This window comes from Petaurus breviceps, unplaced genomic scaffold (assembly GCF_028583685.1).
Source record: "Petaurus breviceps papuanus isolate PSGF00001 unplaced genomic scaffold, PetGlider_PUasm1.0 183, whole genome shotgun sequence".
NCBI lineage: Eukaryota > Metazoa > Chordata > Mammalia > Diprotodontia > Petauridae > Petaurus > Petaurus breviceps.
In genome coordinates this window covers 13,579,435-13,603,949 of record NW_027185791.1, presented here as the reverse complement: position 1 = coordinate 13,603,949, position 24,515 = coordinate 13,579,435, and the positions used below count along the sequence as shown (strand labels likewise).

Here is a 24,515-nt window from a genome sequence, read left to right as displayed (position 1 = left end):
GTAGATTATGAGTCTTACAGTTCTTATTTGCCTAATAAATACTTGTTGGATTGTATCCTAATGATTTTACTTGAACAATCTCCCTGATCAGTCTTTCTCATTTGTCTAAGAATAATGGTTGCATTAGATTTAGTTGACTAGATGGTATGGCTATCCTGCCTCTTGTGTCAAAAGAATGTCACAGAACCTCAAATAATATTCTTTTTGGAGAGAAAAGAGAAAATCATTATGTGGAAATGCATCTGCCACTGTTGTGGTAGGGAGAATATATCTTTCTAAAACCAGGGTCCACCCCCTTTTCATTTCACTTCCTTTCAAAGTCTATGGATCTGTCTCCTTTCTGTTATGAAAGGTCATAGGCAAGAAAGTTCCTTCAAAATACCTTTGGGGGAAGGGAGACAAAGGATGCATGAGAGATTATCTCTTCCTATGGAACAAAACTCAGTCCGTATGTTGAACAGGTCCAGATGAGATCAGTAATGCCTTTCGAGTCCCTTGATGTTATATGTTTGTCTCTGCCATCTCTAGAAGCTTTGTAAACAGTGGGACCACTGAATGCCAAAAGGCTGAGGAGGGATGAATACAGAAAGAAGGGCTAGAAGGGAAGAAATTGTAAGTGATCTATGACTCACTGGTGCTAAATAGTCCATGGAAGCACAGAGCTGCCCACTGAGAACTTTGTGTCCAAATAGATTAGAACATTGGACTGGGAACAAAAAACATTTAACCTCTTGTGGCTTTTGGCAGCAGGCCAAAGATGGAGGACAGGACTGGGCCAAAAGTCAATGGGTACTTAACTCTTCATATGACATTTATTAAATTCCCATGCATATACCCCATGCATTTTGTTTGAAAGGCAGATTAAAAGCCTTTTGGCTTGAGGGTTTACAATCTAACACAAATAGCAAAGTTCCAAGTATTCAAACTAAGATACATACATCTGATTCAACACGTAGAGCAAGGACAGACTAGGGAGATAACAAGCAAGTAGAAGCAGCAAGGTCTCTGCACAGAGAGAGGCATCTCTCCCCACCCCTTTGCATGATAGACAGATCTGGTGTTTGTGGGTTTAGGGCTGTGTCTATGATTGCCTGTTTCAAAGGAAGTGGAGGTAGAGGAGACCTTTACTTCATTTTGTTCTGGGAAAATTTCAAGTAGGAGAGGAATTTTAAAGAAGAAATCCTTAAAGGAGGGAGGAATAAATAGTTGGTATTCTAAGAACAGGAATTAAAGGAAACTTAAAAAGAAAAAGGTGAGGGGTGAAAATTAGAAGATACAATTCAAACCTGAAGAACCATAGACTTTTTTTTTAATTTTTAAAGTAGGATGGATAATTTTTTCAAGTAGTGTGTATTAACAAAAATTTATTGATTAGAACACATTATGCAAGGGGCTTATTCTTGAGAAAAGGGAGAATTTCCACAAATAAACTCCACAGCAACCACTCTGCCTTTGGACAACCAAATCAGGAATCAGGTTTTCCTTTTTTGTTTGTTTTGTTTTGTTTTCTACTCTCTTGAAGCTCTGCCCTGTTAGAACAGAGTATTCTATGTGATTCTATGTACTTTTTGGCAACAGGCTCACAAATCATTTCCAATAATGTAGTTAACCACCATGTAACTAAAAGCATGACAAACACTCTCTGTATGTCTGTCTGTCACCCCCTTCCTTCATCCCCATTTCCATTTCTTTTACATTTGAACCAGTGGAGAATGATAGTTCTAATCGACCTTAGAATTGTTGATGAAAAATTTTACTTCCCTCTTACTGATTTTCTCTCATTCAAAGCAGCTGTGGCATAAGCCCCCTCCTCCCCCAAATACCCAGATCTTCTACCTAGCAACATACTTAAACACTCTCAGACTAATTAGGTAAGCAGTTAATAGGACTCCAAAGAGTTTCTTCCATGGAAACCCATTTGCTAATGCTTTTGCCCTTAAATTTAAGGTGGGTTAATCAGGGAATCCAAAATTGAATAAAGCATTTGCCCAGCTCTTCTGCAAGCACTCAATGTACTAAATACAGATTGCGTGCAGAACGGCCTCTCCCCACCTTTTTTGAATAAATTTTTTATTTTGTTTTCCTAACACCAAAATTTCTCTGAGTTTCCCTCCCTTCCCCTTCTCCTAAATAGCCATTCATTATAAGAAGTAATATTTCTTTAAAGGAAAAAAGAGAGGAAAAAGAAAAAATAAGTAAAACCTATTAACATGTGAAAAAAAATCTGAAAATATACGCAATGCTCTGTTGCTCTGGATTTCTCACGTCTGCAAAGGAGAAAGGGACGTCTCTTCATATCTAGCCTTTGAGGTTATGCTTGCTCTCTTGGCAATTTTGGAACGTTCACTCTTGACTGTGTTGTGGTCATTGCTCTTTCCATTTAAATGATTGCACAGCCTTCAGTTCCATTCACATAAACTACACAAGATGCAAGAGTCATGGAAGCCATAAAAAGAAGAAGAACCATTTAATACCATGTAACCCTTCAGCTTCCTCCACCTTCCAACTGCCAGCCTCAAATGAGAACAAAGGTTTACTCTGCTGTGTGCGATATTTTGTTCCAAAATCCAGGAATCCAAGATAGAGACAGAAAGAGCTCTTCTGTTGTTTCATTTTATAGACCATGAAGAGAGGTGGCTTCTTTAACAACCTAGGGGCGGCTAGGTGGTGCAGTGAATAGAGTACCGGCCCTGGAGTCAGGAGGACCTGAGTTCAAATCCAACCTCAGACACTTAACACTTACTAGCTGTGTGACCTTGGGCAAGTCAACTGCAATTGCTCTGCTTTCCCCCCCTCCAAAGAGCAAAAAAACAAAACAAAACACCAAAACAAGAATTTATCCTACTAAGAGTTAGTTAATTAATTGTTTAGGAGACACTCAGAGTTTCTGAGACTCAATCAGTAAGGTACAAGAGGGCATAGGGACCTCCATGGGGAGGAGCACCTCATATTACTCTAAACAAAGGTCCATGGTCTATGAGCTCATCACATTGTTTAGGGAGCTCATCAAATACATCAGGAATGTCCTTGATCAATCTTCCTTACATGTTTAAAGCAAATTCCTGTGCGTGAATACACTGGACTGGGAGAGATTTTCTGGAGGTTCAAAATGTAGAAATGACACATCTTTTGCAAGTCAGGGACAGGTAGAATTATAAGATCTATAGAATTATTTAGTTACAAAGGAAAATTTCCCCCTCATCATGGAACAAGTAAAATTTTATAATCTGACTCTGTTGCATTCTTTAGGTATTCCATAGTTGGAAAGATTACTTCAAATAAACAACATTAATGAATATCATAACCCAGAATTAATAATAATTATTATCATTGCAAAGTTACATCATTTTAAAGCTGGTAACTACACTTAATACTAATTATTATCATTAGAAAGTTACATCATTTTAGAGTTGGTATACAAAGTAGAAAATTTGAATGCCATAATTCCAAAAAAGAAAGAAAGAAAGAATCATGCAGAAATGAATCTGGAAAACAAAAACATATGGGAAATTTTAGATTCACTTAATCAGTAATTGAAGCAAAAATCAAAAAGTTAGAATGATATATGTCATCAAAGCAGCTTAAATAACCAAATAGATAACAAAATATCAATTGAATAGTTTATTACAATAACAAGAGAAATAGAAAAAGTCAGAGTAAAAAAGAATATCTTAAAAAGGAAGATGTAGAAAACTTAGGGTCATTTCTATAGGCACAAAAAGTCCTACAAAACAAAAACAAGTTGTAGCAAATGAGAATCAGAAAGCTTGGGCACTGTTAATGCAGAGTTCTTTAAAAGTCTTTAAGTCAGTAAAGCTTTTAAAGAAATTAAAACTTTTAAATAGCTTGAAAATTATATTTATTTATTTTTTTAAGCAATCAGGGTTAAGTAACTTGCTCAAGGTTACACGGCCAGTTATTTCTGGGTGTGGTGCTGAGTGTCCGAGCCTGGGATTCGATCTCCAGGTCGTCCCAACACTGGAGCCGGTACTCTTACTCGCTGAGCCACCTAGCTGCCCCGAAAATTATATTTATTATAGCCATGTGACCTTGGGCAAGTCACTTAACCCCAATTTCCCTCCAAAACGCAAAAAATTATATTTATTTCTTAAATTATTAAAATTTTTAAATAATAATGAGCTTAAAACTACACTAAACCTTTTGGGATACTCTGTACTATGAGCAGTAGAATAGATATGTGAGGGAGGTGACTGAAACTCTAGCTTCTTTACAAAACTGGAAAGTATTGGGGCTAGGAAAGATCTATTATTATTGACTCAAATGCTCCACATTGGACCATGAGTCACTAACAAAAATTACAGCTTCCTCTCAGGCACAAGCCTAATGACATGTTTCTTAACAAAAAGCATCAAGTATACATTACTGAAAGAGGAAAACACCAGCAATACTTCCAAATGTAGACCAATTTCATGCTTTTGTAACTTATACAAGGTATATAATGCACCTTACATAACTATGACAAATCTACAACACTTACAAGAAAACCACATGCTATTTGACTATCAAAAACAGTGTAGCAAAAATCCCAGAGTATAAAGAGAAATTTATTATCAATTAAATAATTATTGAACCAGCTGCCCCCAGAAGCTGTAACATTTACACCGCCTTTATTGATGATCGCTAAACCATAGAGCTGGTTCAGTACTTAATGACTTATTCCTGCTGAACATATGGGAAATAAGCTCTAATATAGTGAAAATGTTAGAGTATTTGATGTTCATGTGGAAAACTGCTGTCAATTTAAAATATTTCACCACCACAATAATATTAAGAACAATTCATATAAAATACAGACTTATTCAGGGGGATAGTTTGCGCCCGTTCTATGTTGCCCAGCCATAAATCCATTATAATTTCCCTGAAATAGTAAAAGAGAAAGTAGAACCCAGAGAGCTTATTAGTCACTCGATGTACAGGGATGACATCAAGAAAAACACAATTAAACAAAGGCTCCTTCTCTTGGAATTTTTCTCTGATAATACCAAAATGTCATTTGGGCACACTAAAAATAAAATTCTTAATATAAAGGAATGATAAAGACTGAAGGTGTTTGTCTTGAATTTGCAGGGCACATTAAACCAATAGATGAAAACATACCTACAATTAGAGCATAAAGATATTAGAAAGGAGACTGTGGCCAACTCTGTTGAGAGACTTACTGGCATCCTGAAATCAAAATTGAATGGGAAGAACATATGTAAAGCACTGCCAGCCCTAATGTGCTCTTTTGGAACTATAAAATGTAGCATAACAAATTTGGAAAGAAGTCTAACAAATTCCTATGCTATTAATGAAAAACTGGCCCATCACCCTAACACAGAAGTAGAAAGATTTATATTTCACCAAAATGGAGGAAGAGGATTGATTAAACATTCTTAGACTATATATATAAAAGTCAGAAACCTATAGAAATACTTTTGGAACAAGAAGACATCACTTCATTGACAAAAAGTCATATTGTTAACAGGCACACACCCCTGGATTTGTAGATTGTAACTAGAAATGTATTATTTCTGAATGGAGTCTATGCAATGGTTAATATTCAAGAATGCAGTCAGAAGTCCCTCTATGGGCAACAGCTCTATGAACTCTGCCAACAATATGCAGACAAAGAAGCACTGAATAAATGGCCAAATTGTGCAGATTTGTTTGTGTAAATGGAGGACTTTATGATGGTAATTCAGGACCAGTTTATAAAAGGGTTATGCCTGCCCTTAGTGATCAATGTAAATTATATAAAGAAACAGAAACGGTGTGACATATCACTGCAAGCTTCAACAACTTCTTAGTACCTACAGAAAACCCAGCAAGACATGACCTAGGCTAAGATAGAATTACATACCTGACTCTCACTGTTTTTCATCTATTTGCTGATGACAAACCCCCCATACAACAACTACAGACTTCAAAATAATCCTGAATAGCTTGACCAATAAAATTGTACTGAATTTTCTGCTTTTCACAGACCGGGCTGTGGGTTCTGCAGATTGGTGAGCTCCCTCAGATCTTCCTTGGGACTGTGCCACTTTAGTACTCATGGATTTAGAGAGCCATCCTGATACATATCTGCCCACTGAAGCCAGATGGCTCCAGAGGAGAGAGAGAGGCTATGACTTAGCACAGCCCTCCCTTATTTAAATTCAAGTGCAAGTCATGACTTGACCTCCTTGATGTCACGGTCCTTTTCAAGAGGGAGGGAGGGAGTGGAACCAAGATGGCGGCACAGACATAGGAAAACTCCCTGCGCTCCCCCCACAACCACTTCAAATACCTATAAAAAATGACTCTAAACAAACTGTAGAGCTACAGAACTCACAAAGTGACAGAGAAAAACAAAGCTCCCACTGAAAGCAGCCTGGCAGGAAGGATCCATTGCAGCTGGCTGAGAGCAGAGCCCAGCCCCATGTGAGCCCGTGATTTTAGCCTCAGGGCAGCCCCAACCCTGGAGCAGACTTTGGGAGAGTGGATCACCAGCAGCTGTGACAGTTTCCAGATTTATCAACCCATAAATGCGAAGTACAAAGTGAGAAGTCAGTGTGGACTTTGGGAACAGGTGGTCCAGGAGTGCAGTCTGGCCTCTGCCCCTCCCCCCCCCAAGGGAGAAGCAGCTGAGGTGCTGCAGCTGTGCAGCCACCACCAAGCGGCTGCTTCAGAACTCCCAGCCTGCAGAGTGTAGGGGGACCAAGCAACCAGTCTGAGGGGTCATTGCGCTTGCTTTAACCTGCTTGGATCTGGATTGCTGTCTAGGGTGGAGGTCCTGGGGTGTGTGACCTGGTGCCAGAGCTAGTGGAGGCTTCACAGAGGGAACTCAACTAATAATTCCCACAGCTGAGAAAACCCTAGAGATTTGGGACAAAGCTCTCCTCTCTGGAAGCAGAGTCCTGCTGTGGCAAAAAGCTCAAAAGTCAAGTAATTGAGTGGCAACATGAGCAAGCAAAGGAAGCAAAGCAAACACAGCAGTCAAACCTAAGATTCCTTTTTTGGGGACAAAAAGGATCAAAGCATGGAATGGGAGGAAGGTGATGAAGTCAGAACTCCTGCACCAAAAGCTTCCAAAAAAATACGAGCTGGTTACAGGCCACAGAGGAGCTTAAGAAGGTTTTTGAAAACACATAAGAGAAGTGGAGGAAAAATTGGGAAGAGAAATGAGAATGATGCAAGAAAATAATGAAAGAGAGTCAACAACCTGACTGAAGAAAATAATACCTTAAAAAATAGACTAACTCAAATGGCAAAAGAGGCTCAAAAAGCCAATCAGGAGAAGAATGCCTTAAAAAGCCGAATTTGCCAGATGGAAAAAGAATCGCAAAAGCTCACTGAAGAGAATCTTTCCTTCAGAATTAGATCAGAGCAAATGGAAGCTAGTGACTTTATGAGAAATCAAAATACTATACACTCAATAGGGTATCTTGCCCTACAGGAGAGTAGGGGGGAAGGGGATGAGAGGGGCGATGATGGAAGGGAGAGCAGGTTGGGGGGGAGGGAAGTTGGAAGCACCCACTTTTGAAAAGGACAGGATCAAAGTAGAGAATAGAACAAATTGGGGGAGGGATAGGATGGAGGGAAATATAGTCAGTGTTTCACGATATATCCACTATGGAAATGTTTTGCGTAGCTACATGTGTACAACCTATATTGAATTGCCTATCTTCCCAGTAAGAGTGGGTGATGAGGGATGAAAGGAAAGAATCTGGAATTCAACATTTTAGAATCAAATGTTTAAAAAATTATTATTATTTCTTTTTACATGCAACTGGAAAATAAGATATACAGGCACTGGGATATGGAGATCCATTTTGCCCTACCAGAAAGTCGGGGTGGGGATGGGGGAAGATATAGGAGAGAGCAGATTGGGGGAGGTGTATACAGTGGGATCGCTGTTCTGGGGTGGTGGGTAGGGGAAAGATGGGGAGAAAATTTGTAAATCAAAATCTTGTGGAAATGAATGTTGTAAACTAAAAATAATCATAAAATGTAATTTAAAAAAAAGAGTGAAGGAGAGACAACAAACAGCAATAACAAGTAAGGGAGAGTAGGGACTCGAGCATGAGATTTCTCTTCAATGAGATTGACCATTTTATTGACTTCTTTTCAAGTTCAAGGTCTGATAACATTTGCAGTTAGGTTATGTGTATAATAGTCAAGTTTTGTTCATTTTGCAAATACCACACTTGCCAGCATCATATATTGGAAAGCCAGTTAGTCTCAAAGCAGAGATTTAGGTTTGATTCCCACCCTTGAGGCAGAGGCTTTGTGAGTCTGGTCAAGTTCCCTAACCTCTCAGTGCCTTGGGCAAATCTTAAAGAATATAGTTTAATGAGAAGATAGAAAGAGTTGCCTCACTTGGGGGTCCTCTATTCTAATGAAAGCACGGGTTCCATCCCTGTGCCTATCCCATATTCTCCCTAAGAAAAATCTAGATTAAACAATATTATTTATCCATTTTCTTTTATCTGCAACAATACAACCAGAAATTTGTGAAACAGCAAGATTTTCAGCATCATAGTAGGCCCTGACATGCCTTCTGAGAACTACCAATCTTTCACCAAAACCATACTCAGAATCTTGGTAGGACCTGCTAGAGCTTATGTCCTTCTTACTGTGGCTTCCAAGTGCCCCCACATCACAGGGAGCCTTCAGAATTGGCCTTTAGTGAATTGGCCTCTGACTCACATTACAAATAATGGTTTGTCACAGGAGTCTACTTTTCCTTTTAATTTGTTCTCTAACAATAAAGTGTTTACCCATTTTTTGGGGGTAGAAGGAACATGCATTTTATAAACAAGTCAGAGAGAATTTGAGTGTTAAGGATACCCAGCTAAAAATGAAGGGGAAATGTTGGTTGGCTGTACAGAATGGAATTTTTGCATTAGAATTAGTCTGGTTGCTAAACTGTGAATCAAGAGAAAATTCTTCTGGTGTGACTAAAGTTTTGGGAACCAAGAGAAGCAAGGGAAAAACAGTACATTCTGACGTATGTTTTCTTGTTCTTGTTCAGTCATCTGAGTCGTGTCTGACTCTTTATGACCCTATTTGGAGTTTCCTTGGCAAATATACTGGTCTGCTTTGCCTTTTCCTTCTCCAGCTCATTTTAAAGATGAGGAAACTGAGGTAAATAGAGTTAAGTGATTTGCCTAGGGTCACACAGCTAGTAAATGTCTGAATTTGAACTCAGGTCCCCTTGATTCCAGGCACTCTATATATAATGATCATTAAATATGTTGAAGATGATGTATTTGAAAAAAAAATCCATGTGATGAAATTTTCTGGAGTGAAGTGTACATCTCCCACCCTCAACCTGAAAGTAAGTAGTTTTTTTTTTTTTTGCTTTTTGGAGGGCAATTGGGGTTAAGTGACTTGCCCAAGGTCACATGGCTAGTTTTTGTGTTAAGTGTCTGAGGCCGGATTTGAACTCAGGTTCTCCTGACTGCAGGGCCGGTGCTCTATTCACTGTACCACCTAGCTGCCCTGAAAGTAAGTATTAATGAAATGAGCCACATGGAGAAATGATTTTATGAATCCTGAGGGAAGGGACATTTTAGGAGGTTAGACTATCAATTTCTGCTGATAAATATCTAATGATGCTGGCAATAGTGTATCATGGTCCTGCCAGAGAAGTAAATGCAGTATTTAAAAATTTTTACTTAGGAGAACTGCCAATGCAGGAGACCTATAAAACATGAGACTAATCAGAGTGTTGACCCTGCATCTCAATTACCCAACTCTTGCTTTCTCCCTACCTGCTACTTTCTATTATAAGAGAAAATAATCAGTTAACTAACACCTGGCAGCTGTTTGAAACCTTAATTTATAGGAAAAAAGAAGGGAAAATTCTGCCATATCTGGAAAAGAGACAACAAGGAAGCATTAAAGAGGAAGAAAGAAAAGCATCGTGTAACTTTTCTGCCTTTTTGTGAACCAAAATTTTAAAAGCCAGAACAGGAAGAATTAGGAGGTCCTCCCTCAGACTTGTGACCAGCAGATCACCAGAACAAAACAGAGGAAGGGAAGTGGTGCCCAACTGAATCAATACTGGCTTCTTGCCAAGCATCTTTTCCATGCTATAGCTAAATAAAGTCCCTTTTTAAAATTGTTAGATGGCCTGGCATTATCTCATTTCATCCTAATCCAAAATCCGAACCACCAGAGTGTCCTGAATCAGGCCTGGCCTATAAAAAATCTGCTCTTCATGAAATAGACTGAAACAATTTTCATTATGCTAAACTACAAAGGAAAAGGTTCAACAGGGGCATATTATATTTCTCTGTAATTCCTACCCAAATCTCCCAGCTTCTAACACAGTAAACGCATATAGTTTTAAAACAAGTATGTGTTGAATAAGTATAGGAATGAATGGCCACTGTCAGATCAAGCTTGAGTACTTATCAATGTCACCCTCTTGACCCAAAGAAGAAAACAAGAGGCTTATGATTATTGTCTGAATCTTTCAATCAACAAACATCAATTAAGCACTTACCATTGTGTACCAAACACTATAATAAGCAATGGGGAGACAATAAAAGGCAAAAATAGTCCCTATCCTCAAGGAGCTTACATTCGAATGAAGGAGATAATATATAAAGAAATGTATGACATACAAAAAGTAGACAGAAAGCAACCTTAGAGGGGAAAGCTCTACTAGCTGTCAGGATGGGAAAGGTTTCCTGCAGAAGGTGGTACTTGAGCTAAATCTTGAAGGAAGTCAGAAATTATAAGAGGTGAAGGTGGGGAGGGAGAGCATTTTTAGGCACAAGGGAGAGTCAATACAAAGGCATGGAGATGAGATTGAGTGCTGTATCCAAGGAACAGCAAGGGGGCCAGTAGGACTGGATCGTAGAGCACATAGAAGGAAGTTAGTTGAAAATAACCTGGAAAGGTAGGCAGGGACCAGGCTGTGAAGAACTTTAAATGTCAAAGGACATTTGATATTTGATATATTTGATCCTGGAAACAATAGGGTGAAATGATCCTATGTAGGCTTTAGGAAAAATCACATTGGCAGTTTTATAGAGAATGGATTGAAACAGAGAGAGATCCAAGGCAAAGACACCAACTAGAAGGGCATTGCAGTAGCCCAAGTAAGAGGTAATGGTGACTGGAACTAGTTAGTGACTCAGTTAAGGGAGATAAGGGGGTGTATAAGAGATGTTATGGACGTATAAATGACAAGATTTAGCAACTTTGGATATTTGAAGTGAATGGGAGTGAAAAATTGAGGCTAATACTAAGGTTGTAAATCTTATTAACTTAGAGGATGATGGGAAGTGTGGAAGGGGAGATGGTTCAGGGTGGGAAGGGGTGGAAGGTAATAAGCACTATTTAGGACATGGAGAGGTTGAGATGTCTATAGGACATCCAGTTCAAAATGTTCAATAGGTAGTTTATGATGCAGACCTGGAGCTTAAGAGACTAGAGTTAGATATACAGATCTGGGAATTATCAACATGATACTTGAAACCATTGGAGCTGATGAAATCACCAGGTGAGATAATGTACGGAGAAAAGAGAAGGCCTAGGACAGAAATTTAGGGGATACATATTGCTTAGTGTGTGTGACATGAATGAAAATCCAGCAAAGTCAACTGGGAAGAAATAGACAAGAAGGAGAACCAAGAGAAAGGAACGTCACCAAAATCAAAAGATGAAAAATGAGCTGGAGGAAAAGATCATCAATTGGATTAAATGCTGTCAAGAGGTCAAGAAGGATGATGATGGAGAAGAGGCCATTGGATCTGGCAATTAAGAGATCAATAGTGACTTCAGCGACACCAGTTTGAGCTGAATAATAAGGTTGGAAGCCAGATTGCAAAGGGTTTAGAAGAGAGTGAAAGAAGATGAAATGTAGAAACCAAGCACGGATAGCTTTCTGAAGACACTTAGCCACTAATAGGAGAATTATAGGAAGATGGCTACCAGGGATGGTAGGATCAAGCAAGGGTGTTTTTTTCCTTAAAAAGGATGGATGACATTTGGGTAATTGTGCAGGCAGCAGAGAAGGATTGAGCAGATAGGGAGAAAACAACTGTTAGAGAGAGAGAGAGTAGAAAGATCTGCTCATGGGAATATGGTAAGAGACGGGCTCAGAGTAGGCAAAGAGTAGGCCACCTCTTCATCAGGGACTGGAGTAAAGGAGGGCATAGTAGGGGACGATATCAGGAGGGGATGATATGAGGAGGGGAGAAGAGAGCTCTTAGGAAATGGCCCCAGTTTTGTTTGTTTTGGGTGAAGAATGGGGTCTTTAGCTGAGAGGGTAAGGGGTGCACGTGCTATTAGAGGCTTGAAGAGAGAAGGGATTATTTAGAGTAACTGTTTGATTGAGTGGGATAGAGAATCCTTTAGGGAGGAGTAGAAGGTTGCCTTGCTGAAGTGAAGGCCTCAGAGGAGAATTCTTTCAGTAATCGAAGAATTGTTTCAGGGAATTAGGGACCAGGAGTGAGTCTTGTTGAAGTAAAGGCTCAGTTGTGAATTCTATCAGTAAGTAAAAGGAATCATCTCTGAGATCTGGAGACTAGTTATGAAGGAGTTAAAAACTTGTGGGAAACTAGGAAAAGGAGAAGAGGGAGAGATAGATATCTAGTGCCATGTGAGTTGACTTCTGGGCAGAAACTCCCAGGCAGCAATGGCTTTATTTCTGAGCACACTTGAGGTTGGTCCAAGGTGAGCTATGGTCTAATCGCAAATGTCATTCTTCATCTGTAGGATCTCAAAATAGCCAAGAGAGATCTGAAATGCCGTAACGAATAAACAAACAAAAACCTTTTGGTTTACATTGGGACTCACTCGGTCTGTTTCAGTCCCAGATCACTGACAGGGTCAGTCATGAAGCTGTCCCAGCTGCCTCCAATAACCTGAGGCCAGGCTGAAACTTACCCAGGCATTCCTCCATTAAAAGATGCTACAGTCCTCTGTGAGAAGACAGTGCGGTACAAAGTCCCGAGGATTACTGGTTACTATATAGTTACTTTCCCTGTGGCACCGTAAAATACCACTTGTGCTCCCATACTTTTGCGTTAAAGAGTGCCAGACTATTATTGAGCAGCAAACATTTTAACGGTTCATTCCTTCAAAAAAAAAAGAGACAAGAAAAACACATGTTCTTTTACTCATGTATAAATATGCCTATGTTGAATCATATACTTTTATTTTTTTAAAAATGGACACATTTTGTTTTGATACCAGAGATACTTTCCATAATTTCCATAAAAAACATTTAGTTTGGAAGACAGGGCTTCAGCTAATAAGAATGGTGGGGCTGAAAAAACAGAGATGATTTTGTTTTCCTTTGATGGTTTGTAGCTTTCATCTGTGTCCTTTTCCTTTCTGTTAATGCACATTGTGAGAGACTTGGGTTTTCCTTCTTGTCCTGTGCACTCCTCAGCAATGTCTTTGTGTAAATCCTCCATAAAAGACCCACCTGATGTACTGAAGGCCTTTATCTGGTTCATTTAACACCTCTGTGAACCATGAAATTGAAAAGCTTATGCAGACAGTATGAGTGTAATTACTGTATGCTAAGAAATTCTATTCTGCTCTCTTCACCTACTGAATTCCTAGCCATCCTTTAAAGCTCAAACCAAATGCCACACTTTCATGAAAACTTCCTTGATAACCCAGGTCAGTAACAACCTTTCCTTTCCAAACTTCCATAATCATTGGCTTGTTAACTTTCTAATGAACTTACTGAGCATTATTGCATCATTGGTTATCTCTATATGCTTACGCTCTTTCCCTTCCCTCCATACACACCCCAGCCTGGAAAGTCCATGAGAGATGGGATTATTAGGTCTTATCTTCTCCAATTCTCATCATACAGTGGACACAATAAATGATTTGTTTTGGACTTTTTTGAGGGGGAGGGCAGGGCAATTGGAGTTAAATGACTTGCTCAAGGTCATACAGTAAGTATTTAGTGTCTGAGACTGGATTTGAACTCATGTCCTGCTGACTCTAGGGCCAGCGCTCCATTCACTCACTGTACCACCTAGCTGCCCCACAATAAATGATTTCAGAAAATTTTCATGATGTATAGTTATAAAACTTCCTAGCAGTCTACAATCATCTAACAAATATTAAATTCCTTCTATGTTCCAGAAACTGTGCTAAGCACTGATATACAAAGAAAAAAGAAAAAAGTTTTTGCCTTCAAAGAGTTTATAATCTAACTGGGGAGACAACATTATAAATTAGAACATACAAGACAAATACCTAATAGATGGAAATTAACTTTAGAGAGCAAGGCATTAGCAGTGAGGGGACCAAGAATGTTTTCTTGCAGAAGGTGGCACTTGAACTGAACCTTAAATGAAGCCAAAGATTCTGAGATGGAGGATAGGAGGGAGAGCGAGCTAAACTATGCAATACTCAGTACAAAAGCATAGAGATGGGAGTGTTATGTGTGAGGAATATTAAACAGACCAATGTGGCTGAAGAATAGAGTGCATGGAGGGGAGTCATGAGTAAGGAGACTGGAAGGGAAGTAAGGGAGTCTATTGTGAAGACCTGTATATGTCAGAGGACTTTCTATTTGATCCTGGAGGTTATGGGGAATCAATGGAATTTGTTGACCAGGAGAGTAACATGGTCAAAACTAGAGTTAGGAAAATCACTTTGGCAATTGAGTGGAGGAGACACAAAGTAGAATTTCTTTGTGTCTTCTGATTTCATTTATAATGATAATGGTGATGTGAATGTTTTTTCAACAGTGTCAGCTCAGTCCTTAAATTAAGATCAAACAGTGGGTAACAACATTTAAATTAATGTTTGTAGCTAGTGTAATAATGTGATTTTTAGCACCCTCAGCTCTCTTCCCAACCCTTAATCCTCTCCCCATTGTCACTGAGGAAGTAGATGAGTGCTGCATAGAATTGAGGGACATTTTGAATTCTTTTTCTATTTGATGGATTATAATGGTAATGAGAATTTGAAGATCTTCCTTGATTTGAAGATCTTTCTTGCCTCCTAATAGGCCGAATGTAATCACATGGAGCCTGTGGTGGGCGGAGCTTGCTGAAGACTGGAGCAGAGCCCACAGGAAGCTGGGAGTCAGAGCAGTTAGAGCTGGAGGGAGGAAAGGACATACCCAAGGAGACAGCTGGCTTGTGAGTGTTTGTGCAGCTCCAATGCAATATTTATAGAGCCCACAATCACAATAAAGACCATGACTATAAGTATCACATGACATTCAATTGCAAAATATATCAGATTCTCCAGATAGAGGATAGAACTGAAGAATTTATTTATACACTAGAAAACTGCATCCCCAAACCAGTAAGCCAAGTCCATCATAGTACCAAGATATTCAGAAGCCATAATAACACTAAGAGCCACAGCATCCTTCAGCCTTTCCACAAACCAATACAAGATCAATATTTACTCACAAAACTCTCTATTGCCTTGCCTGAGCTCCTCTGTCCGCCACCATCTGGCTAACTCTGAACCAGCTTCCTGTGAGCTCTACTCCCCTTCAGCAAAACTCCTCTTACCATAGGCTTCATTCAGCCTATTAGGGGGCAAAGTTTATCTTCACAGCAGGGAAGCTTCCTGTGGGCTCTGCTCTACCTATTAGCAAATTCCCTCCATCACAGGCTCCATGTGATACATTCAGCCTATTATGGGGCAGAGTTTACTTTCAAATCAGGGGAGGTCTTCAAACTCCCCTCTAGATCTATTAAGGGGCAGGGAAGATCTTCAAATTCCCATTCTCATTACAGTTTATGGGAAGGCTAAAGGATGGTGTGGCTCTCTGCTGTGTTATGGTGTATTAACTTTTTTGTTGCTATGATGGATTAGTTTTTCTGGTGTTGGGATTTGGCTCTCTGGTGTCAGAATAAATGTTTTGCTTCTGTCTTCTTTATGGAGAGTCTGTTATATTTTGTGATTGAGAACTATGCCACCATATTCCTGGTTGCCATCAGCACTGTGAATATTGCATTGGTGCTACATTTGGCAGTGAGGATGGGATCACAAAATATCAGACCTCTATTTGGAGGCAGAAGAAATGAATATCTTATGATAGGAGGATTTACTTTATTCCTCCCTAGCAAGGAAATGGGCTAAAAGTACAGGGATCTGTGAAAACTGGGAACTGAAGCTACAGAAGGGAGAACCTAGAGATTTAGAAACATGTTTGCAAGGAATACCAATAAAACCAGGGAGAGAACTGGAAGGGCTGTGTAGAAGAGGCTGGGTTTTACTAATGTTGTAAGGTAACCCAAATAACATGTCACCTTATTTGTAGCCCAACATTAAGCCCCTTTTATTTGTCTTTGTCTTTATCCTAAACCCTGTAATCACTTGTAACAGCTTAAAGGCAAAGTCCTGGGTAAAAGTGAACCACCCAAGGCATAGTCCCCTGCTCCTGTATCTTTCCCCTAAGTTAGTACTTCCCTAAATCAGTAAGCCTTGAAGCAGCATTTTGTAAAAGGATTATGGTACAAGTCTGTATAGAGATCATGGGGCAAGTCTATCCCATTCAAGAGACCACCCTGTTCTGGGATGCTGATCTAGCAAGGTCCTCCACCCAGAATGCTGACCAAGCAGGGTCCCCCACACCCGTCTCCCAGAACATGACCCTGACCTGTTCTATAATCCCAGCCTGTTTGGGGAATTCCACTCCCTCTGTGCCCTGTACCCTGTACCCTCCACCCTGTTCTAGGAGGGACTCCTATCACATGGGAGGTCGTGCCCTTGTACCCTTGTGCCACGATTCCCAAATTATCCCTGAGCTATAGATCCAACCAATGGCTGTTCTTGGCTTCTGTATATCATTGCTTACACTAGCTCCCCTCCCCAATTGTGGTTTTTGCCTTTATAAGCATTGCCTATACCCCAATTCGGGGCTGCCTGATTTGAGTGCATACTCCACGCAGTCACTGGCTTGATCAATAAATCCACATCTAAATTTATCTAAAACCCAGATCTCAGCTCACTCTTATTCTCTTCACAACACTAACAGGTTGCCATGTTATATGTAAAAGCAGAGAGAAGCTGCTACAAGAAGAAACTCAGATGGAGAGGAAGTTAGCTGATTTGCATGAGAAATTTTCTATGTTACAGCATTGGGGCTCTCCTTTAGAAGAGCAAGCTGGAGGGTCTCAGGTGATAGAAGAAAAAATTGTGAATTTAGCTAAGAAAAAGCAAAAAACTAACAAGAGGAATGTGCAGGTAGCTCAGGCTGAGTCTAGTTGCCATGGTGACCACTGCCAGGTGAGTGCATGGGTGGAAAATGATACAATGTTAAATGAGGAAGTTTTTACGAGGGCAGAAGTTTGCCCCATACTGAAAAGAACACAAGAGAACCATGGGAGCCAAACAGAGCTCAGAAAGATGATTGAGGATTTCACTCAGCAAGAGGTTACTGATATATTAAGTAGATTCACCAAAGGATGGAGAATTGTTAGTGTGTTGGATGGTGAGAATCAGTGATGAAGGAGCTGGAGGTGTATGGGTAGATAGTGTGCATTGCTTGAAATTTATAGGTATTAATCAGAATCATTTTGTACAGCAAGCTTTTTGAGATTATCATATGTTAGCAGGTAACAATCTGACCAATCTGTTAGCTTTAGCAGCAGATGGATATAATAAAATGTATCCCACTGATTCTATGTGACCTAGTGGAGAGAGAACCTGGTATTTGCTTAGGGACTGTATAAGAAATTTAAGGAGGAGGTAATGAAGCCAGCCATCACGTCAGAGATGTCGCTGCTTATCACGATATCCCCTTAGCAGTCCTCACAGAAATATCATAGTGAAGATGGCTCCTCCTGTTTATAAGCACCTAATTCTGTCTCTACTAATTAGGGTTAGTAATTAGTGAAATTATCACCTTTCAGAGGTGCTAGATAAGATTTCACAGCTAATGACTTAGGAGAATGGTAAAAAGATAAATTTCCTTGAGAGAGAAGAGTAAATAGTCAGCAGATTCCAAGTCAGAATAGATTGATGAGAAAGAATTGTTTACTGTTCTATTGAGAGTAGGGGTAGAGTTCGGAAGAATTGATGGTATTCCAACTAATAAACTATTTAAAATATATTGAGAAAAGGGGCTTGATGTTAAGTGAAATAGAGATGTGAGAACTGCTCCAACAGATCTTCTCAAACCATTGTATCCAAGTTTGCCACACCTTCAGAGAGACTCAGATTAAGGAAAGTACTGGGACAGGTGGAAGTAGTCAATATTCTGAATTTTTGGCAGTACATCAAAGCATTAAAAGAGAACAAGGAGGGCAGTGTCATAAATTCACTGATTCATGGGTGATAACTAATGGGTTCGCTACATGGATGCCCATATGGAAAAATCAAAATTAGGAAATTCATGGTAAACAAGTCTGAGGCAAAGAATTATGGGAAGATATATGGGATATGTCTTTGGTTACTAATTTGTCAGTTTTTCATGTAGATGCTCAGATGGCCCTCACCATGCCAGAACATGAGGACGATGCACATGCTGATTGACTAGCAAAGATTGTTACTCAACATATTGTCCCTCTTGTTAGTACAAAAGATTTTTAATTTCATGTAATCAAAATGATCTATTTTACATTTCTCAATGTGTTCTATCTTTTGTTTGGTCATGAACCTGTAACTCACTTAACTTCTCCTTCAAGAATTTGGATGCTATATCACTTGGTGCATATATGTTTAGTATTGTTACTGTCTCATTGTCTAAGGTACCGTTTAGCAAGATGTAGTTTACTTCCTTATCTTTTTTAATTAGGTCTTTTTTGCTTTTGCTTTGTCTGAGATCAGGATTGCTACCGTTTTTATTTTTTTTTTTACTTCAGCAGAAGCACAATAGATTCTGCTCCAGACCCTTACCTTTGCTCTATGTGTGTGTCTCTTTGCCTCAAGTGTGTTCCTCGTAAGCAACATATTATGAAATTATGTTTTTTGATCCACTTTACTATCTGCTTTCTTTTTATGGGAGAGTCCATTCCATTCACATTCATGGATGTGATGACTGTGTATTTTCCTTCATCTTATTTTTCCTCCTGTTTGTCCTCTCTCTCCTTTGAACCTTTCCTTCCTCATAAGTGTTTTGCTTCTGTCTACCACCTCCTCCAATCTGTCCACCCTTCTGGTAGTCCCCTCCATCCACTTTACTTATTCTTCTTTTCTCCTACTTCCCTGTCAAGTGAGATAGATTTCTATATTCAATTGATTGTGTATTTTGTTCCTCTTCGACCCAATACTGATCAGAGTAAGGTTCAAGTGATGCCCATTGCCCACCTTCCCCCCACTGTAACAGGCTTCTCTCACTTCTTCATGTGAAAGAATTTATTCCATTCTATTTCTCACTTTTGTCTTCACCCAGTGTACTCCTTTTTCTCATCCCTTAATTCTTTTGTTTTTGTTTTTTGCTTTTTGGAGGGCAGGGCAATTGGGGTTAAGTGACTTGCCCAAGGTCACACGGATAGTTTTTGTGTTAAGTGTCTGAGGCCAGATTTGAACTGAAGTCCTTCTGACTCCAGGGCTGGTGCTCTATTCACTGTGCCACCCTGCCCTTAGTTATTTTTTCTTCCCATGTAGGGATGTAAACAATTAAGTTCTATTAAATCATTTATGTTTTCTTTTCCCTTTTCTCCCTTTTAGGCTTTCTGTGGGTCTTGATATTGGAGATAAAAAATTTTTTTTTCGATTCTGGTCTTTTTATGAAAGCTTGAAATCCTTCTATTTCATTGAAAGACCACCCCCCCCCAACCACCCATGAAGTATTATGCTTAATTTCACTAGGTAGGAGTGCATTGGTTGTAGTCTTAGATCCTTTGCCTTCTGGAATATCATGTTCCATGACATTTGATCTTTTAATGTTGCAGCTGCCAAGTCCTGTGTAATCCTGTTTGTGGCTCCCTGATATTTGAATTGTTTCTTTCTGATCACTTACTGTATTTTTTCCTTGATGTGATAGTTCTGAAATTTGGCTATAATGTTCCTTGGAGCTTTTTTTTAGTATCTCTTTCTTGAGGTGATGGGTGGATTCTTTCAATGCCTGTTCTGCCTTCTGGTTCCAGGATAACAGTGCAGTTTTCCTTGGTAATTTCTTGAAAGATGCCATCCAAGTCCTCCTTTTGACTCTGGTTTTCAGGTAGTCCAATGATTCTGACATTGTCTCTCCTGCATCTGTTTTCAGGATCAGTTGTTTTTCAAATAAAGTATTTTACATTTTCTTCTATTTTTTCATTCTCTTGAATGTTTGTTTGATTCTTGATGTCACATATACTCATTAGCTCCCACTTGCTTAATTCTAACTTTTAAGGAGTAGTTTTCCTCAATTATCCTTTGTACTCCCTTTTCCTTTTGGTCAATTTTACTTTTTAAACAGTTTCTTCCCCCCTTCCCCCTACCCCAAGTATGGCCTCTTTCTTGTAACTCTCTTGCATCAATCTCATTTCTTTTCCCAATTTTTCTACCTCTCTTATATGATTTTTTTTTGCTTTTTGAAGGGCAATTGGGGTTAAGTGACTTGCCCAAGGTCACAGGCTAGTTTTATGTGTGTGTATGTGTGTGTGTTAAGTGTCTTATTCAGTATTTGAACTCAGGTCCTCCTGACTCCAGGGCTGGTGCTCTATTCACTGCACCACGTAGCCACCCCTATTATTTGATTTTTAAGCTCCTTTTTGAGCTCATCCATGAGTTCTTTCTGGGTTTGAGACCCCTTCCTGGTTTTTTTTCCTTTGGGGTTTTGCTCACAGGTGTTTTAGCATTGTTGTCCTCCTCTGAGTTTGTGTCTTGATCTTCCCTATCACCATAATAATTTTCTATGGTCAGATTCTTTTGTTGTTGCTGTTTTCCCATTTTTTTTGGGGGGGGGAGGGGGATACCCTTTTCCTTTCTTTTACATTTGAGCTCTGCTCCTGGGGTGGAAGGGACACTGTCTCAGGTTTCTTGTTCCAGGGGCTGCAGGTCCTGGCTATTTACGTGGTGCTGCACTGATGTTGCCCTGAGGCCTACAGGAGACCCTCATGTTTTGTGTTGCTCTGAGGGGGTGAGGCGGTGGGTGGCTGGCAATGCTGGAGCCTGTAGGGGTCTGACAGCTTACCCGGTGCTGAGTTGGGATCCTAGTGCTAGTGTCTGGCATGTGCTGAGGCCAGTGCGATGTTTCTGTGTTTCCCCAGGGCTACACTGAAGCAAATGGCTGTCTGGGCACTGGTAGCTAGCTACCTGTTTGCCCAGGACTATAGTACTGAAGCGCATGCTAGAGTCTTTAAAAGTTGTTTTTCTTTACAATGCTGTTGTTATTTATTCTGGTTCTTCTCGCTTAGCTCTGTATCAGTTCATATAAATCAATCCAGATTTCCCAGAAACCTTTTCTTGTGTCATTTCTTATGACAAAATAATATTCCATCACTATATTTACTTTTTAATGTGAGTGATCCTTTACTAACCATTGGTAACAGGCACAAAAATGCTCTTAAAAAAAAAATCTAATCTTTAATTCCCCTCTCAACCCTTAATGGGGAGTAAGTGTTCCCAGAAAGTATGTACCAAGGTTTGAATAACAACCAAGGTTGCCAGGCCCATTTGAATGACAATCAGATTGAGTTATTCCTATTTGTTACTCCTGGTTAAACTCAAAGTCAAAAGTTCCACTATTTCATAATCATCAGACCTTTTCCCCCCTTACAGAATATTAGGAATCACCATTTATATTAAAATAATTATCCCAGTCCTTTCACTATTCTTTAACCTTTAACCCATTCAATTTACCTTGGGTTTGGGGTGGGGAGGCAGTTCTATTGTTAAACTAAAAATGAACCTAGAGAAGAATTGTTCCTATGGGAACCCCTGAATAGGAGAATTGGTTCCTATCTTTTCAACTTAGTCTAAAATTTAAATTTATTTAACGTCATCCCTGTGTTTCACCACATTGTCTACTTGTATGTCTAGTCTGAAAAAATAAACTACTACAAATACACACATTCTATCCAGTTGTTGTCAGCTATTGATGGGAAAGTTGTATAATTCTAGTTATAATAATATTGGGGAAGGTAGGTGGCATGGTGGATAAAGTGCCCACCCTGGAGTCAGGAAGACCTGAATTTAAATCCAGCCTCTGGCACTTACTACCTATGTGACTCTGGGCAAGTCACTTAACCATGTTTGCCTCAGTTTCTTCATCTGTAAAATGAGCTGGAGAAGGAAATGACAAACTACTCAGGTATCTCTGCCAAGAAAACCTCAAATGAGGTCATGAAGAGTCAGACAACTTATTGACAAGATAACAAATAATATTAATAATAATAAATAATAATATTCACATTGATAACTATTTTAAATGCTTTTATATAATAGGCAAATGGAGAAAAGACTCATGCTGAAAGTGCCTGAGTATTGTATTTCACTGCATAATTATCAAGATTTTATGCCAGATTTTTTGCAAAACAGTGGGGTGTGACCATTATGCAAAGCTTTTTATTTTTAAAGTTGTGCCGGTGTTACTTGTCTTTTAGTTTCCACCAGTCTTGCATCAGCTTTTCACTCACTGTCTTTTTGCAGCTCTGTTTCCATGCTGTTGGGTGAACACAAGCACTTTCAGCTCGAAGCCTTCTGAATAGAAGGCTTCTTTCAGAAGAAAAGAGTCAAAAGGCTCTGTTGGCAATAGGTTACACATACAGTGACTCAATACATTTAGTAAATTAACACATCTACTAAGCATTAAGTAATGGTACAAGAATCAAGAATTCACTTACTGGGGCTTATAGTACTTAAAAAAAAAAACATTTACATTGAAAGGAGTTTGGCAAATCTAAATGGAGAACTATCGGATAGTCTACAGTGGAAATTTTCCCCCTTTGAAATTGGATTGGGAAGGGTTCAGAATCTACCGCTATTGGGGTGACTAGGTGGCGCAATGAGTAAGAGCCCCGACCCCAGAGTCGGGAGGACCCAGGATCAGTTCTGGCCTCAGATACTTAACACCCACACCAAAAAACAGGCCGTGTAACCTTGGGCAACTTACTTAACCCCAATTGCTTTAAAAAAAAAAAGATATTTTCAAAGGGGGTAGATCTCTGTTAAGTTAATGAGCTTCATTGTGACAAGTTTGCCTAATTGATTTTTGTTATATGGTCTTATAAATAAAATTAGATAATTATTGTAAAACCATTTAAATTCACCTAAAACTATTCTATAGAGTTAGTAATTTTAATTTATACACCAGATGTTAAAGGATTTGAAAATATAAGGGACTGACCTATTAGATTAATCTAGTTAAAGTTATAATTCTTGGTTAGTGCCCCTGTGATATCTTTGGGTACACAATGGTGTTGTCTTTCAACCAGTGTAGGCTGAATATATAGGAACATTGGTTTTAAAAGTACCCTAAGTAAGACCAGATGTCTCTCTTGTGGAGAACTCAATTGTAAAAGTATCTGAAAATTTGTCTTAAAATGTCAATTTTTCATTAAAATTTAAAAAACTTTATTCCATTCTTCCCTTGCACTTATAGCTTTTCCTCAATTAATTTTTAATTCAGTTTGTGTTTTGATGGTTCTCATTAAGCTGTGGATCTTTCAGTCCTAGATATAGCAAAATGGAAATAGAAAACAAAATTGATCGGTGAGACCTCCTGGCTGAATGAAATTTTATAGCTCACATCACTCTCTTCCAGCTGTGCATATAATAGAGAGAAGCCATGAGAAGTAGAGTAGGAGAAGAGGGAGAAGAAAGAGGGTTACACATAACCAGGAATTTAGTGTTGAAACATGAGATTGTTGTTATATTCTTGGCCAATGAGATTTCTTTTCTTAATGGGTTTATACCAACTTCATTTCAGTTATGTTAAAAAAAAACCTTTATAATTATTTATTTTAGAAAGGTGTCATATTATACATCTTTAAAAAAAATTGACAAGTATTGACTTGTGTCCAATATTTAGTTCTGTGTTTGGTGCTATGAGAGTACATATAGAAGTAGCATAAAACATGGTTCCTCCTTTCAAGGGAATTACAATTTAGTTAGAGGCAAGAGCTACTCTGTGAAATAGGAAGACATTTTTAAGAAAAGAAGGCAGGAAAAAAAAGAGGAAGAGAAGGAAGAAAGAAGAAGGAAGGGAAAGAAAGGAGGGGGAAAAGAAGGAAAGAAGAAAGAGGGGAAGAAAAGGTTAATAACCTAAGAGAATGTCTTAGGTCAACTAGGGCATTTAAGAGACAATCTTGCATGAAGGAAAGGGCACTGAAATTGGAGTTAGGAGTCCTAGATTTAAGTCCTGGGTCTGATACTTAGTAGCTATGTGATTCCAGGTAAGTCACTTGATTTCCACAGCCTCAATTTTCTCAACCATAAAATAGGGATTAATAATTCTTGTACCATCTACCTCACAAGGCTCACAGAGTAACAAAATTTCAGGAGCCTATGTGGTTACTTTACTCCAACCTCCACCTGAAAATAAATCCCTTCTATAACCTGACAGATAGTCACCTCGTCTTTGCTTGGAGACCTTCAGAGAAGGGGAAATCCCTACATTCTGAGGCATTCTATTCCACTTTTGGTCGGCT

The 24,515-nt window shown here is 39.1% G+C and overlaps 1 long non-coding RNA gene across 2 annotated transcripts in view; it reads right to left on the bottom strand.

Moving 5' to 3' along the window:
- The window catches only part of LOC138160985 (uncharacterized), a 51,627-nt gene that overhangs the window by 8,066 nt on the left and 19,046 nt on the right, over positions 1 to 24,515 (bottom strand). The window contains exon 3 of one of the 2 annotated variants that reach the window (XR_011168230.1): positions 21,880 to 22,528. The exons of the other annotated variant lie outside the window; for it this stretch is intronic. This is a non-coding gene — a long non-coding RNA (uncharacterized lncRNA). Of the gene's footprint in view, positions 1 to 21,879; positions 22,529 to 24,515 lie in introns of those variants that run through there. 2 annotated transcript variants of the gene reach the window in all.